The 15,515-nt window shown below is 45.4% G+C and overlaps 1 protein-coding gene across 2 annotated transcripts in view; it reads left to right on the plus strand.

The window, feature by feature from the left end:
- The first annotated feature begins 2,672 nt into the window (after window positions 1-2,672).
- Window positions 2,673-15,515, plus strand: part of SMAD9 (SMAD family member 9) — a 35,137-nt gene continuing 22,294 nt past the window's right edge. The window contains exon 1 of one of the 2 annotated variants that reach the window (XM_021541906.4): window positions 2,673-2,836. The gene's annotated coding sequence lies outside the window, so the exon portion shown is untranslated. The remainder of the gene's footprint in view (window positions 2,837-15,515) is intronic. The other variant, XM_021541909.4, reaches the window with a different exon arrangement.

The raw sequence follows: 15,515 nt of genomic DNA on the forward strand, positions 1-15,515 counted from the left end.
AACCTTATCCTGATGATAGACAGTTTTCTTTACAGAGTTACCCGGTACAAAAAGACAAAATACAGGTCAAAATAAGAAGAATACCCCAATAAGGTTCTGTTTATGAGTAAAGAAGGTTGGTCCATGTTTTACAGGAGGGGATTTGAAAAGTTACCTCATGTGCAGGCTAAGGGAGGGCTTCTACTAAGGGCAAGATGGGAAATGAGGCACTGGAGAGAGATAATGGCAAATGAGAAATGGAATTAGCAGAGCCCAGGTGGTGCAGAGGAGTGACAGGTGATGAGTCACCCTGGCAGGAGGAGCACAGCCTTACAAAGAGGACACTGACTTTGAAAGCCATGCAGAAGATTTGGGCTCAGGGATTTGGGCTCTGAAAGTGTGTGTGGAGACAGTGGAAAGGACAGGTGGAATATATGAGCACTGGGCCTGAGGAGATCCATCATTCCAAAGGTTCCGAGAAGATCACAGGTAACACCAGCAGCTCTTGTAATAAAGGATGTATGTGTGAATGCCATATGATCAGAAATACAACTGAATGCAAAAAAATTGTTGCCTGCTATATAATCTATAATGTATCAAACTCTAGTTGTGGGGTAGTTAAAACCACCATCACACAAATAGGAATGCAATCAAGTCATTTCACAAATAATTTATGCCTATTTAACTGGAAGCTTCAATCAAAGTAAAGTTTTAGGAACTGACTGCTCAATCTAGGCAGCAGCTCTGCTGGTTGGGATCACTCCAGTAGCAGTACTGGTATTTTAATGTACCATGCCAATGAAAATACACTGGAGATAGCACAGCAGGCTGTGCACCAGCATGGCCTTGTCCTGCCACCTCTTTTTTGGTAGCAGAAACTCTGAGCAGAGGCATGAAAAAACCAGAGGTTTCAAAACCTGAAAGAGATGCAGTGAGACCCGCAGAATTTGGTTGTGCTTCAGTAAGTTACACACTACACCTCTGCCAATCCATCCCCCGCTACCTTCCACAACTGCCCATGTATACATTTGCAGAGTAATGATTTCAGTTAAAAATAAACAGCATTGTGAACATAAAATCTGAAAGCATACAGAATTAGGATATATGATTGGCACTTTATTAATATTTACAGTGATTTTTAATCAACAGCATCTTTTCTGCCACTCATCTGTCAAGAAGTCTCCTGTAGGAGAAACCCGACAAGTAGTGGGGAAGCCACTGGTATTTGAAGACTACTGAGTCCAAAGCAGGAAACAGATATTTTGGGGCATTACATTTTTATCTCCCGATTGCACCATAGCCTCACGCACGCATGCTTGGATAAAACTGTGCTGCGGAGCCGTAATTGCATTGTGGCTTTTTGATGTCTACTCAAACAACATTAGCTTTGCTGTCATGTTTTACAATGTAAAAAATTTTGGTGAAAATGTCAGCAGGATGGTATCTTTAATCATATTTATTGATTGACCTCAAAAGGCACAGTGCAATTTAACTGGAGCCCCTCAATGCAGCCAGGGTCAGGTTCAGACAGTACCTGTTCCTAGCACTGCCTGGAGCCCCAGTTTCACGAGTAGCTCTTATGTCTAGTTCCTTGAAGCCACTTGACTTCCCTTCTTTCAGCCCTTCCTTATTACGGCTAATGCAATACGCTACACAGCTAGAGAAACTTACTTCTAGGGAATATGAGGGTTTAATAGGTAATCTCTGAAGCAGGAAATGCATCTGCTTATCAGTGCCAGCTGCATTTTGGTGTTCTCTGACTAGACCGAGAAATGATGGGACCTCCGCACAGCCCGGCGTGGGAAGGCGCAGTCTGATCCCCAAACCTGTCGCAGCTGTGCTGTCCAGCCGTCCCAGAGGGACGACGTTGATTCCAAGTCTTTTCCGCAGCCGGCATTTGTCTCCCGTGCCCCAAAGCCGGGTCAGCAGCCCTCGCAGCAGCGCAGGACGGGGCTGAAGTTGGCCCACGCCCCGCTTGGCCACTGTGTCCATCCTCGGGGACTGGCGAGAAGGACCCGGGGAAGGGCCGGCTGCGGGGGCACCGGGCGAAGGACCTGTCCCGGGGCGGCCCGGCGGTCACACACAGACGCCTCGCCGGCCCCGCACGGCTCCGGGCAGGGCAGGCATCGGGGCACCCCCTCCGCGGGCATCCCGGGCCGGCGGAATGGCAGCCCCGAGGCGGCTGTGCTGGCGCGGGGCTGGGGGCGAGCGGCAGCGGGGGGTGCGCGGAGGGCGGGTTCCGCGGGGGTGGTTCGTGTGTGCCCGTGCCTGCGGGTGAGCTCCGTCTCGGGTGCCGTGTGCCGGAGGGGCAGCACTCGGCGGGTGCGGAGCGGTGAGCGCGGCGAGGGGCGGCGTGCGGGGGGTGCGGGTGCGGGAAGGTGCATGGTGCGAGTGTGCGTGTAAGTGTGTGCGTGCAACTCACCGTGGGCGTGTGCTCGTCCGTGTGTGCTTGAGCGTGTATCTGCATCTGTGCGGATGGATGTGCGTGTGTGTGCGCGGTGCCAAGTGTGCGAGCGTGTGCGAGCGTGTGGATGTGCGCTTATGTGTGTGTGACTGTGTGTGAGCGATCTCGTATGTGTGTGTTGTGGTGTGTGTGTGTGTGTGTGTGTGTGTGTGTGTGTGTGAGCGCGGCCGGGGGGGCGCGGGGGCGGAGGGGCGAGGGGCGGGCCAGCGGCCGCGGCGCTGCTGGCCGCGGTCCAGCCCGGCGCTCTAACACAGCCTGGCGGCTCCCGCCTGACTGACGCCGGCCGGGGCTGCTGCTGCCGCTGCCGCTGCGCCCTGGCCCCGCCGCCGCCGCGCAGCTGCAGCCGCGCTCCCGCCCGCGGCGCGCCGAGACCCCAGCCCGCGCCCGTGGCAGGTAAGAGCCGGGGCTCCCGGCCGCGTCCCGGGAAGGGCGGAGGGGGAAGCAGAGGGGACGGGGAACGGTGCCGTCGCTCCAAACTTCGCGCCGGGGCCATCCCGCATCCATCCCCGAGCCGTGCTGGGTCGCGGGGCGGCGGCGGCCGCGCCATCCCCCCGTGCGCCCGGCGGAGCAGCCGCGGCGGCGCCCGGGCCGGTGTCCCCCCGGCTGGCGGCCCCGGCCCCGCTGCGCTGGGGCGGTGTGCGGCGGGGGCTGGGGCCGCAGAGCAGCGAGATGAGACAGACCGACGCCAGGACGGCGAGCGCAAGGAGGAGCGCGGGGAAAAACATTTTTATGGATGGCTAAACGCTGACAAGTCTTCCCGCTGTCAGGATTTCTTTCTTTCTCGTTTAAGTAGGAGACGGGAGGGAAAAAATAAAAGAAACAACAGAGCCCCACATGACACGTTTGGAAATACTTTTCCTTTCAGAGGTTACTTTCTGTTCAAGAAATCCCGCTCCTGGACACGCTCCCAGGCAAAACGGAGCGGAATTGCTGGGATTCGGGGTTTTTATTCCAGCTATGAACGGTGACTCTGATTGGCTTCTTGTCTTTTGGCTCCGAAGTTAAAACGGTACACGTTTGTTGGTTAGCAAGTAACCAACATTTCCAAAAACAATAGCCCTCGATATGGCAAATTATAAATCACTGTAATTTTATCCCTGTGCTCTAAGTGGGGGGAAAATTCGGAGTTTGGCTCATTGGTAACAATTCGGATATTGTTTGCTAGCTTTGTGTTTTCCTAGTTTGATTTCATGGGTGAATTTATTTCATGCTAGCTAGGTCTGCTTTAAAAGAGGCATTAGTGTGAATAAAAATAAATGACACACACACACGGGCACGTGCGCACGCACAGACACGCACGCCCACTGTTAATTACTTGCATCTTATAAATTAGTGAAGGAAATATTTCAGCCCAGAATGGTCAACTGTTTAGTGAAGGAGCTCTCCCTTGGCAAAAATGGGAAATGATGTGCAGGGCTTCAGGAATGTATTCAAGTTTGCAGTGGTTTGGGAAGGGCACTGCAGATAATGCAAGTTTCAGTACTCTTCAGCATCTGCGATGTGTGGAAATGTGCCCCTCTATATGTGCAAGTATTTGTGCAGTAGGACAAATCTTCCCATCTTCAGGAGCATAAGATGAAGAAAGTGCTGCAAAATTATTCTCCTCAGCAATGGTAGGACAAATGTCATCACTCAAACAAACCTCATCCGTTTTAATCCAGCCAGACAACTCCCTTCTTTCAGATTTGATAAGTACCAGTGTCTGGCTGGTTCATCTTCGCTTCCTGTTAGATTTTAAAGCAGACACTGGGGATGTTTGTGGTTTGGTTTTTTTTTTTTTTTTTTGTTTTTTAAATATTGAGTTAATTTGACTTAGTAGCTAAAATAAACATGCCCAAAAGTACATTTAAAGTCAGTTGTATCAAGAAGGACGTCTTGTATTTACTGGATTTAGCAGTAGCTCCCGTTCCCATCTGTCCTTTGTGATGGAATTAGAAACATTTTCTTCTTCACTTTATTACCTTGCACATAAACTGATAAACAGTAATTCTACAAAAGTGCCTGGAATAAGAGTCAAATCCTTATCATATCCATATTATATATGCAAACTGGGAGATTTCCTGATGGATGCATCGAATCTGTGTCAGTATTTGTAAACTGATACAAGGTGGAGAGAGCTTTTATTTACCTGCAGCAGCTGAAACAAATGCGCAGAAAGCTGTCAACTGTACAACTTTGTGAAGAAGTTGAGACTTAGAATTTCACTAAAGAGTCATGCACACACATGCCAAATTTCTGCAGAAGGTAGGGATGTGGTACCACCTCGGGTTTGAAAGCTACTCTCCAGAAAATAGGCAGCAGTGCCCCATCTGCGCTTCAGTGGGTACAAGACAAGGCCCAGCTCACTAAAAGAGGAGTGTAGAAGTGTCAGTATAATGTATCATGTAACATCTGCACAGTTAATTCTCCTTTCTCTCCTTTTATTCTTTTACAGGCTTTCTGCATCTCGCATTTGAATTCTTAGCTAGCTGCTGTTATCAGACGGGTAGATAGTGTGTCATGCAATCCTCTCTCCTGAGTGCTAAAGTGCTGTAATTTTGATGGCCAGGCCAATCTGTCGCTATAAAGTTTTATTTTCCCATTGTTAAATTCAAAGGACAATGACTACTAATTACAAGTGACCTTTAACGAAAACACTAGCTGGAGTTTATCACTGGTGCTGATACTGACTAACAGTAATTCCAGCATCAGCAGTACTGGGCACCCTGTTTCAAAGAAACTTAGAAGAATAAGGGGAGACAGAAATATATATATATATATGCACTCTATATTTGTCTTCTGCAAAAAATACAGTGATAGCATAGAGAAATTCCATTTTCTGTGCAATATATACCCTTTACAAATAATAATTACAGGGTTGGAGAAGAAAAAGAAACCAAACAATGCAACATAAATATTTTAAATGAAAACAACACAGCAGAAATATACGTAGTAAAGGTTTTTCTAACTGTCTGGTTTCCTGATACAGGTGGGTATAAAGAACCGTTAGTGTTACTGTACATGAGCAGCAAGGGACAGTAATAACAATAACAATTTGAGATAATCATCACCGTCCTATTACTGTCTTTGAGAACAGGTGTAAGGAAGCACTAGATTGTTATTACAATGCAACAAAATTAATTTTTCAAAAATATCCCAAATTATTTCCCATCTTCTATTTTGTCTGCAATGTTTGAATGGTTAATACATTGGGAATTTTACAGATGGAAAAGTGACTTAAAGAGACTTAGGCCCTGTCTATTTATTATAGAAGCTAAAAATCTGGCTGTGCTTTTGCAGATGAGTGGATTTAAAAGGTTGAAGGATCAGAGCCCAGACTGAGATCCTGACTAATGCATGTTTACATTTTAATTAAAGCAGGTGAAACATCAGGTGGATTGTTCTACAGAACCATTTGCAAGTTTCTGCATTTTAGACAGATGTAAGGTTGAGCAGTTTCTTTGAGGTTCAGTTCCTCTGGACAAGGGCACAGCAAGGACATGGTGGAGGTGGACATGGACTTCCTAATTTATGCAGTCATCCCTACTTTAAAAACAAAAAACCAAAAACAAAAAAACCCAAAACCAAAAAGAAAACAAAAAAAACCCCAAAAAACAAACAAAAAAAAAAACCACCAAAAAAACAGAAGAAGAAAATCTAATAATCGATCTCTGTTTTTCTGAGACAGTGTTAAGATGGAAGTTTGTTTCTGACTGGGAGAAGCAAAGCCTTATCTCTCACATCTTTCTATCCAAACTTGTTTCCTTCCCACTCTTTTTTCCTTGTCAGTAGCATCACCATCCTCCCTCTGCCAAACTTAGCATCATCTTTGCCTCTTCTGTTTCTTCACAAATGGTGATATGTGGAGTTGCAGTGATACTTCCAGATATCTCTTCACAGTTTTTCTTCGTGTTACATCTTACATTCCTCCTTCCTTTTGTTTGCAGCTGCCAAAGCATTAGTCCACACTGTGGCAACATTCCAGCTTCATACTGCAACCTCCCATTTCCCAATAAGCTCTCTTCTCCCACCTACGTTTGGCTCCTAGTTCTGCTCCCAGATGCAAAATCCTGCATCTTTTGCTTTTCTTCCTGAAGCATCTCCTATTCTGGAGTCTCTCTATATGCCTGGCCTTTGTATAGGTTTTGGAAATATTCCCCACATCCTGAGTTCCCCACAAATGTTGGCCTCAAGCTCACTGTCCATTAAAAGAGAGAAATGAAGAGGAAAGAAAATTAACAGACCCGTGGATCATTAGAGTTTGTTCTGCTTCAGGCTTCCTTTCACCCTCATTACCTGGCTACAATGGGAGCCAGATTGGCCACTTCTTGGTAGCGGTGGTTCTGTGTTTGCCTGGCCTGGTGGCGTGCTGGGTCACACAGCCGTGCTGCGCAGAACAGCAGGCAGGAGCTGGCGATGGAGGTGCCCTCTCCAGAAGGCCTTGTCTGCAAGCAGCAAAGCTCCACTTAATGAAGAATCCTTTATAATGTGAATAACCCTGCAGCTGAGGTCAATACATTTCAACAATGCCTAATCTTTTTTTTTATGTGTGTTTTCTTGCTTGCCTTCCCTTAACAAAAAAACACACCAAAAAAACCCGAAACTCATTCCCCCAAAAAACCCTACCCTTTTTTTTTTTTCTTTTAAGCATTCCTTTGCAGCATTCCTCATCAGATCATACTTTACAAAGCCATCCCTCTCCGAGTACCTGTGGCACAGATGCAGAAATCGAGGCACCTGAGGGAAAGCTATTTCCCCTGAGGCCTGTGGCAGGAAGCGATCCCACACACTGCCCAGTAGGCACAAAACTGACTGGAGCACAAGCAGTTCATGTGGCTTTTCAAAACTCTCTTAGGGTTACTTGCTGGGCTTGCCTATCCAAACCTACTTGTCTCTGTCAAATTACTGTGATCCAGCTGCCAAGGTGCAGTTTCTCACCCTGCAGCGTATGTGAGGTAGCTGATTTATCTCTCTCTAATCAACAGATCTTGGATTACTTCACACAGGGCATGAAACTTTCACAGAGACATCTAGAGTAGAGAAACCAAAATCCATTCCCATGGGAGGCTGCAGCTCCCATGCCTGTCCTGCTGCATGGTCCCACAAGAACCACCTCAGGCTTCTTGGTGGTGGCCTCCTTGGGAGCCTTGGGCTGTAGGGTCTGCATGGGCTAGAGCTGAGTGTTAGGAGAGGAAGGGCAGAAACAACTATGAAGAGATGGAGTATTCCTTGGTATCCTGAGATGGATTTGAAGAAGAGTGAAATACTTCTTTTAAAGACTCAGAGCCTAATTTGTGCCTTCTGCTCATTGTTTTCTGAAGCTGGTAGTTAACATGACATGTCATCTTACATGCTAAAGAGAATTTAGCCTTTCTTTTTTATTCCCAGGCTCAAATGTAGGCATATGAAGCCTGTTTAATCTCATAAGCAAGTGTTCTGGTTTACACAGAATCTGAGCACCCACATCTTCAGCTGAAGTCAGTGGGAATGACCAGCTATTTCCTTCTTTCCCCCACAGGAGGGAACTAGATAGGCAAATTCTTGCTCCGTTTGTTCTTAGCCCTATTGTTGGGAAATAACTTCCACAGGCAGTCCAAGCATATCCAAATATTTTTCACAGAAAATATCCTGGTCCCTTGACCAAGGCAATCCCTGCTACTGAATCAGATCTTTATATGGATAAAGCACACTAGTATTAGTGCTTACCTCTTCTCCACAGAGTTATTTGCTGCAGTTCTCCAAGATGCAGGCTATGTGGGTACTCCACCCTTCCTCCCCCCAGCAGGGTTTCACAAGCCGCTGAGGGCTCAATTAGCACAGATTACTGCGGATGTTCATGCAGGAGAACCTATATGTCAATCTTATTGCATTAGCAATTTCCCACAGTGATGCACAATGGAAGCCTTTTAGGAAAAACAGATTTGAATATGATATGGTTTGAACACAATGAAATGCTAATGCGATTCCATGGACAACTGCTAGTGTGATGTATATAAAAAGTGTCTTGTGTGTGAAATCTATCCCCCCTATGCAGTTGGCCAGGCTGTCTCACCTGCAGAGAAGGAGAGGTGGCTAGCAGTACTGTTGCTTCCTCCCCAGGCCTGCTGCCAGTCAGAGGGGAAGCATTCTGGAAGTTCTTCCTTTTGAGTTTTTAATCCAGGATCCATATGATCTATTGATCTGCATTTCACTTCCCACGCTGTGAGATGCTAAATCATCTGTAAAATACGAATGCTGTGTTAACACCAGAACTGAGTAATGCTTCAGCTAGACCTCCCTGAGGTGGGATGTGCTACCATACAATGTGAGGAGAACATTTGCTTTATCCTTTTTCCCTGTGTGCACTGTAAAGGCACAGGTATGCAAAAGCATATTATGTTCTGACAATTGAAGACACTAAACTTCCAGAATAGATTCCCATCAGACTAGGGTGCTACATCCTTGGTGAAGTAATTGTTATTTAGATGTATCCTTATTCACAACGTTCTTAACATCTAAATCTAAGCAAATCCTTCTCCTAAAATGAGTATTTGGCAATGACTCCAAGAATGCCACTGATTGATAACAAGGTTTACAGGATTCGATTAGTGTGGCTATAAACTTTAGACCAGCGTGGAAGCTGAAATTCTTCTCAAGTCCCTTTCTTCCTTTGTGGAGTGTTTGTTCTGGAGGCACTCGGCTGCATGCTTTGTATTGGAGACAAATCAGCTTTTATTTTAAAAGCAGGAATTCTAATTTTTGTGGATTTTTAACCGTTCCATTCTTAGAAACACCAATGGGCTTTCCTACAGTTTCTCTGGGAATGGTGGGTATGTGAGGAATGCAGGACCAACTGGCTATAAAATGGGGCCAGAGCCATGAGAAGACATTTTGGCAGGTTGATGCACCTCCTCATCACCCCAGTGCCTCCTGCCTTCTCCCAGACATACATCCTTAGAGCTCCTCCACAGCAGGAGTGCTCCTTAGCCCTCAGCTCTGCTGGAGGAAAGCAGCTGAGAGAAGGGCTTTTCCTTGGAGATGCCAGTCTGAGTCTGAGCAGGGCAGCCTCAGGAAAGGGTAAGGCAGGGACTGGGTGGGTGGGTCTTCTTCCTGCCTGCAGGGAGCAGGGTGTGAGGCAGAGAAGAGGATGTGTCCCTGTGGGATTGCATCTTAGATACTTCAGTGTGGCCCAGACAGGGAATATTGTGCAGTTCACTGCTTATAAACATCACAGTCACTGGTTTCCTTTAAAAATTAATACTGAGGAAGGAAGTGCAGTCGGAGAGAGATATCATAGTGATAAATACAGTTTAGTATTTTTACATAGACTTTTGTTGTGGTAATTTTGTGGGGTGCCCTGAGATATTGTGGGAGATTTTCAAAGACAAAAATTGGTGGGAATGTCCAGCCCTCTGGTTTGGGTTGCTGTCCTCAGCAGCTATATGCAAGTAGCCCGGGTGTCAAGGCCAGGGTAGCCATGCTAACCCAGTGCTGCAGCAGAAGAGAGAGGTCCTTTTACTTGGTTGTAGTAGGGGAAGTAGGCTCATAAAGGCTCATCTCAAGGGGTTTTCCAGTTCCTTCTTCCTCCCCAGCACAGTTATTGTTGGAGCCAGCTGTGTAAAATGCGCTCATAGACAGCAGCAACTGTCACAACACATATCTGTCCTACTCATATGCTCTCCCTGATTTTTCAAGTGGACATGAAAGATGGATTGCCCCTATCCTGTCTGCAGCAGATTTTGCACATGGGGGTACTGTAACCATGCCCATGTAACAGAACATAAGAGGGGAGAACACCTCTGTTCTCTCCATCTTATGTTACACAGATGAAGCTTTGTTGAACTATCTCCCAATGTGCTCATCCACAGTCCCACAGCAGGAGTTGGTACATACCTTCCTAATCAGGCATCATGGGCACACCAAACATGACCTGGGTACTCAATTTTCTTTTGCAACAGAATTTATGCTTCTGAAACACTTCGGCAGGTGTTTGGCCTGTGGAAGAGCACATAGCTGTTTTAAGGTGTGCAGATTATATACTTGACTCTCTCCTTTGTATCAAGTTAGAATGTGTTATTCCTGTTAAGAGAAGCTAAAAGATGCTGAATAGATGAGGTAATACTTGAGTGGTTACATGGGCTCAGAAAAATTATGTGGATGTCAGAGATTTTTAGTTACTAGCATCAAATTTTGTTCTTACTTTATTTGGCAGGCAGTGAGTTCAGGTGAAGGCTCCATAGGGTGAACAAGTGGCTGGAGAAGCATGAGGTGTTGTGAGATCTGCTTTGTGATACTGATGCCTGCACATAAAGTTCAATGTAGAAGGGTTTTCTGAACAAACTTGAAAAAGACTCAAAAAAATAGGTTTCAGAAGCTTGCAATATTCATTTAAGTTTATATGAATAAACAAGATGTTGCCAGGGCTGTGCGAAACATGGGTAAATTTGAGCCTCAAACACTCTACCTCCTATCATTGCATCTGTTTCTGGTTGGAGCAGTCCAAGGTCAAGCTGGGAAGAAATTTAATTTCTTAATTAAAAAAAACCCAACCTTCTTTTCATCCTAGGTGTTAGGTTCTGTGGTCGTGGAAGAAGTTGTTAACATTGTAATGAATAATTCATTCAGTGTATTTTCTTGTGTGTGAAAGACAGTAGTTTCCAATGGATTCATAATAGCACCGTTGTCCCAAGGGTGGGTCCCAAGGACAACAAGAAGCCCCAGGGGATCCCAACTGATGTTGAGAGTGCCATGAGTGGAACAAGTGATTTACATGCTTCAAAAATAACATGTGGCCACTGTTGCTGAGCTGATTACTGGACTGTGCCACTCAGGCTGTGCTTTCACATTGCTCTCCTGGAATGAGTGTACATGTGAAACCTCTGTTGCCCATCTCCAAGTTGCTGTTTGGATAAAAAAATATAAAAGGCTGGTGCATGAGGCCTGAGGCAAGGGAAAGGTTGGTGAGGTTCACCACTCATTTGAGATCCACCTATTTGTACAAACTCTGTTTGTTTGTTTTAAAACTCTTTTCCCTGCTGATGTGTAGAAGATCCCCATAGCAAGTAGCAGTGATGATTTGACTCAGGAGGTTCTTTGCCAGCCCTGGGTGTGTGCAGGCTGCTGCCAGCTGGGCACATTTGAAAACATACCAAGAATCATTTAATTAAAAAAAAACTTACATGCTTCTCTCTTTCATAGTAGGTAGAAGTAACTGAATCAGTGCTAGATAAAAATAACTAACCAAGAGCATGTTCACTGCATTCCTCTTCACATTGATCGACTGAAACAATTTTCTCCCTTCCAGTTCTGTTGTGATTTAGTTGCTGAGTGTCAGACTTCCAGCTATAATTGTCTCACTGCTCTGTTTCCAGCCATATGCATCTCCAAGAACTGCACAGCTTATGTCTAGACGACCCTCTGAGAAATCTCCCTCTGTGGCCTTACTTAGCTGTTGCAGTGACAGCGAGACTGATGATGTCAGGCATTCTCGAGACAGCCATGCCCCTCACCAGGCAAGTGCTGGAGTGGAGGCAGCACCTTGAAGCTTTACGCTGAGACCAGAAATACATATACATCTGCCCACACTTGTGCTTACATGCACATACACAGATATGCTTTTGAGGGATGTTGGACACTTTGCTTTTACAAGGTGGTGTCTTAAGTCAGTTGTTGTTAGCATCCATGAAGTTTTCCTTTTCGGTTTCTGCAGAAAGCTTAGAATGAAATTTAACGAGGACTGGTACAATTTCCCTGCTGTGCCTATGGGAGCGAAATTCCCGCAGCCTGGGTGAATGGCCCAAAGCTGTGTCAGGAGAGGTTTGGGTTGGATATCAGGAAAAGTTTCTTCACCCAGAGGGTGGTCAGGCACTGGAACAGGCTCTCCAGGGAACTGGTCACAGCACAAGCCTGACAGAGTTCAATAATGTTTGGACAATTCTCTGAGGCACATGCTGTGACACTTAAGGTGGCCTGTGCAGGGCCAGGATTTGGCTTTGATGACCCTAGTGTCCCTTTCAGCTCAAGATATTCTATGATTCTATGATTCTGTGACAACTAAATTAGAGGAAACTTCATCAGCATGTTGGACTGCACAGGCATTCTGCTGAGGTGGGATGTGAATCTTTCCTGACACAGTGGATCCTTTTTACATTTGATAAAACCTAAACTTAACAAAATCGTTCCATAATGGAGATGTCAGCATGTTTGCACTAGACAGAGAGGAGGGAAAGTTTAATTTCCATGAGCTCTGGAACCCCTCTTATTAATTTCATCAGGACCTGGCTCCAGTTAGGAAATGGTAAGCCTGCCATTATGGTGGGCTTTCCTCTGCTCCTGACATGTCAGGTTCTTTAGTGCTACAGCAGAAATTACTGAAGTGAAGCTCCTGGAGCAACACATTTCTCCTGTTGACCTGAGGACCTACAGGTTATTTCTACACCAGGAGGTGAAAAATGGGCAACAGAGGAGAAAATATCCTAGTCCCTTCCACTTCATGTCCATTTTGCTGGCTCTTACCCTTGCAGTCATTCAGACTTGAGGTGCCTCATCTGTCACAGCATTAGCTGTATGCAGTGCCTGATTTTGCTATTTTTTTGTTAGGTATTTACCTGTATGTGGAATGGTCCATGCTATATACACACATATTTTTCTCAAATATAGATTTAGGGACTTGGGGATGAGTAGATCATATATGGGTGTCAAAAATTTGGCATGTTTATGTAGCCAAGTAAATTCTACTGAAAACTGCTTCTATACTAATAAAGTAAACACACCTTATACTGTTCTTGGTCTTGAGGCTTACTTCTGTGCAATGGTTGTCTCACCCTACAAAACATGGTGGCTCTATGCTGACTTATTATTAGGAGTGACCCCTGTTCCCTCCTAACTCTTGAACTACGCACTAAAGTGGTTTGGGGGAGTGCTGTGGGTACAGACCAAAGCCATTCCAGATGCTGTGGTAATAACATGCTACAGGTAATAAAGTTCCTGTGCCCAGAGATGTTTCTCACTGCTATTGTGCAACAGCACGATATACTCCCTATGTTTAGGGAGAAGGGAGCCAGTGAGCTGGGCTGACATGTTTCCAGTCCCACCTTCTCGAGACTGCAGGCCACAGAAAAAAAGGGTGGGTCCATGCTCATGTCCCAGTTGTCTTCTACCTCTTCCCTAAATCAAGCTTCAGATCTTAGGCTATACTCAGTGATGGAATAAAGATTTACACGAGGGAAGACTGACCATGTTTAGTGTTGACTATCAGTCACTTAGCTGACAGATAGACAAAGCCTTCCTTGTAGTCCCAGAGGAGGGAATTGAGTTAGGAATGTATCCTGAACAATGCCTGACTCATCCTCATGATAGCACATCATATCTGAGGGAGATAGAGCTGGCCAGACCATAACTTCCATCATTGTATAATGGACATGTGTTGGGAATATGGATCAAAGCTGTAACACTTCCCTTCCTACTGCTGCTCTAGACTGCATCAAGCATCAAGAAACACAGTGGATCATCAGCACAGAAAATAGATCAATTGTGGGGTTGAAACATTCCAGGTAGGCAAGTTGCCGCTTACCAAAGGCGTATGGCTTAAGCAACTGCTGTCCTGAAAGACTATTAAAATTAAATTGTGAATTGACATCTCTGTTGTTGCAGCCCTGGAGCAGAGTGGTTGCCACCCTATTTGACAATGGAGAATCTAAGCATAGCAACAGAGGACTTAGTCTGCTGAATAGTGTGCAGTATTTTATAATTTAATAATATTAAACTAGGATGTTCTGATAATACTATTTGAAAGCTGTTTAGTTTATTTAATACCATTTATATTTTATTTGTTAGTTGAATTTGGGGAAAAAACATTTTAGAAGAAACTGGGGGGAGCGTGGTAGGAAATTGTGCAACATACTTATCTGAGACTATATCACATGGTCTGCAAAGCACGGCTTTTGCTTTTATACACATAGTCTTGGCGACTCTCCCACCAGCAACAATAGTGCTCAGACTCATACTGATGTCACTGTTGAGTTATTTAATTTGACTGAAGGAGATTAATGTGTTTATTTAAAACCTTGGTCAAAATGGAAAAGAAAATCTTGGGACAATACTTTTATGTGAACATGTATGTTTTCACATCTGATGATTGTAGTGTTGCATTAACTTATCAGGAGCAGTTGTTTACACTTGCCAATGCCCAGGAGACCCCCTCAGATAAGAAGTGTGAGCCGTTTTCCCTCTCAGCATAGAACAGAGACTTCTACACTGCTACTGGTCTGGTGGGCTTTCATCCCAGGCTTTCCTTGCTTCCTGTTGCTGCTTTCATGGTTGATCCACAGTGATCCCAGCATTGTTTTATTTTCTTATGTGAAGATGGGGTTTGGTGCCACCAGGCAATGACAGCTGTGTGATGGTGGATCGTCCACAGGTTCTCACCAGGGCAGCAAGGGATGGACACCTCCACTGCACAGGATGTCTGGATGGGGCTGGTGCTGGGCTCTGTAGCCTGAACCTGCTCCTGCAAAGGCTGGAGCCTTCCTCCCTAAATTTTATCCACATCATGTTTTACAAACAGATTGACGGGTTCTTTTCCTGTGATAAATCACTCTGATTTTCCTTCATTTTCACATACATCCTCTAAGTGTTTGGAATAGACTTTTCGTAATAGGCTTTGTCTAGAGGCATTAGTAACTATCTAATTAAATACTCCAGATCATTGGACATTTACTAATACAGAGCAGGGGAAAAAATCTGGAATCTGAAGTTTCTTTTTGCATGGTGAGACAGGTTTCCACAGTTCCATGGACTGATGAAGGGCACGAGCCAGGGGGTTTCTGCCGTGCTCTGTCAAGAGCCTCTCTTGACAGTTGAGGACAAATGGACACACACACAGGTTAATAATGTAGAAATTGCATAAACCAGAGCTCAGTGCTCTGGTGGGTGCCTGAAGCAAGGTGTGCCTGTTCTTCCTTCCAGTTTTGTAGTTCCTCTGTGCATATTTTCATGGTGCTTGGCATATGAAAGTCTCGGTGAAGAGCAGCTGCTGCTGCTGAAGAGTTCCTTTCATGATTTCTCCTCTGTGGGGCCAAGTGCTTCCGTCCTCCTAGTGCAGTGGAAGGCTTTT

This window comes from Lonchura striata, chromosome 1 (assembly GCF_050655825.1).
Source record: "Lonchura striata isolate lonStrDom1 chromosome 1, ASM5065582v1, whole genome shotgun sequence".
NCBI classification, from domain to species: domain Eukaryota; kingdom Metazoa; phylum Chordata; class Aves; order Passeriformes; family Estrildidae; genus Lonchura; species Lonchura striata.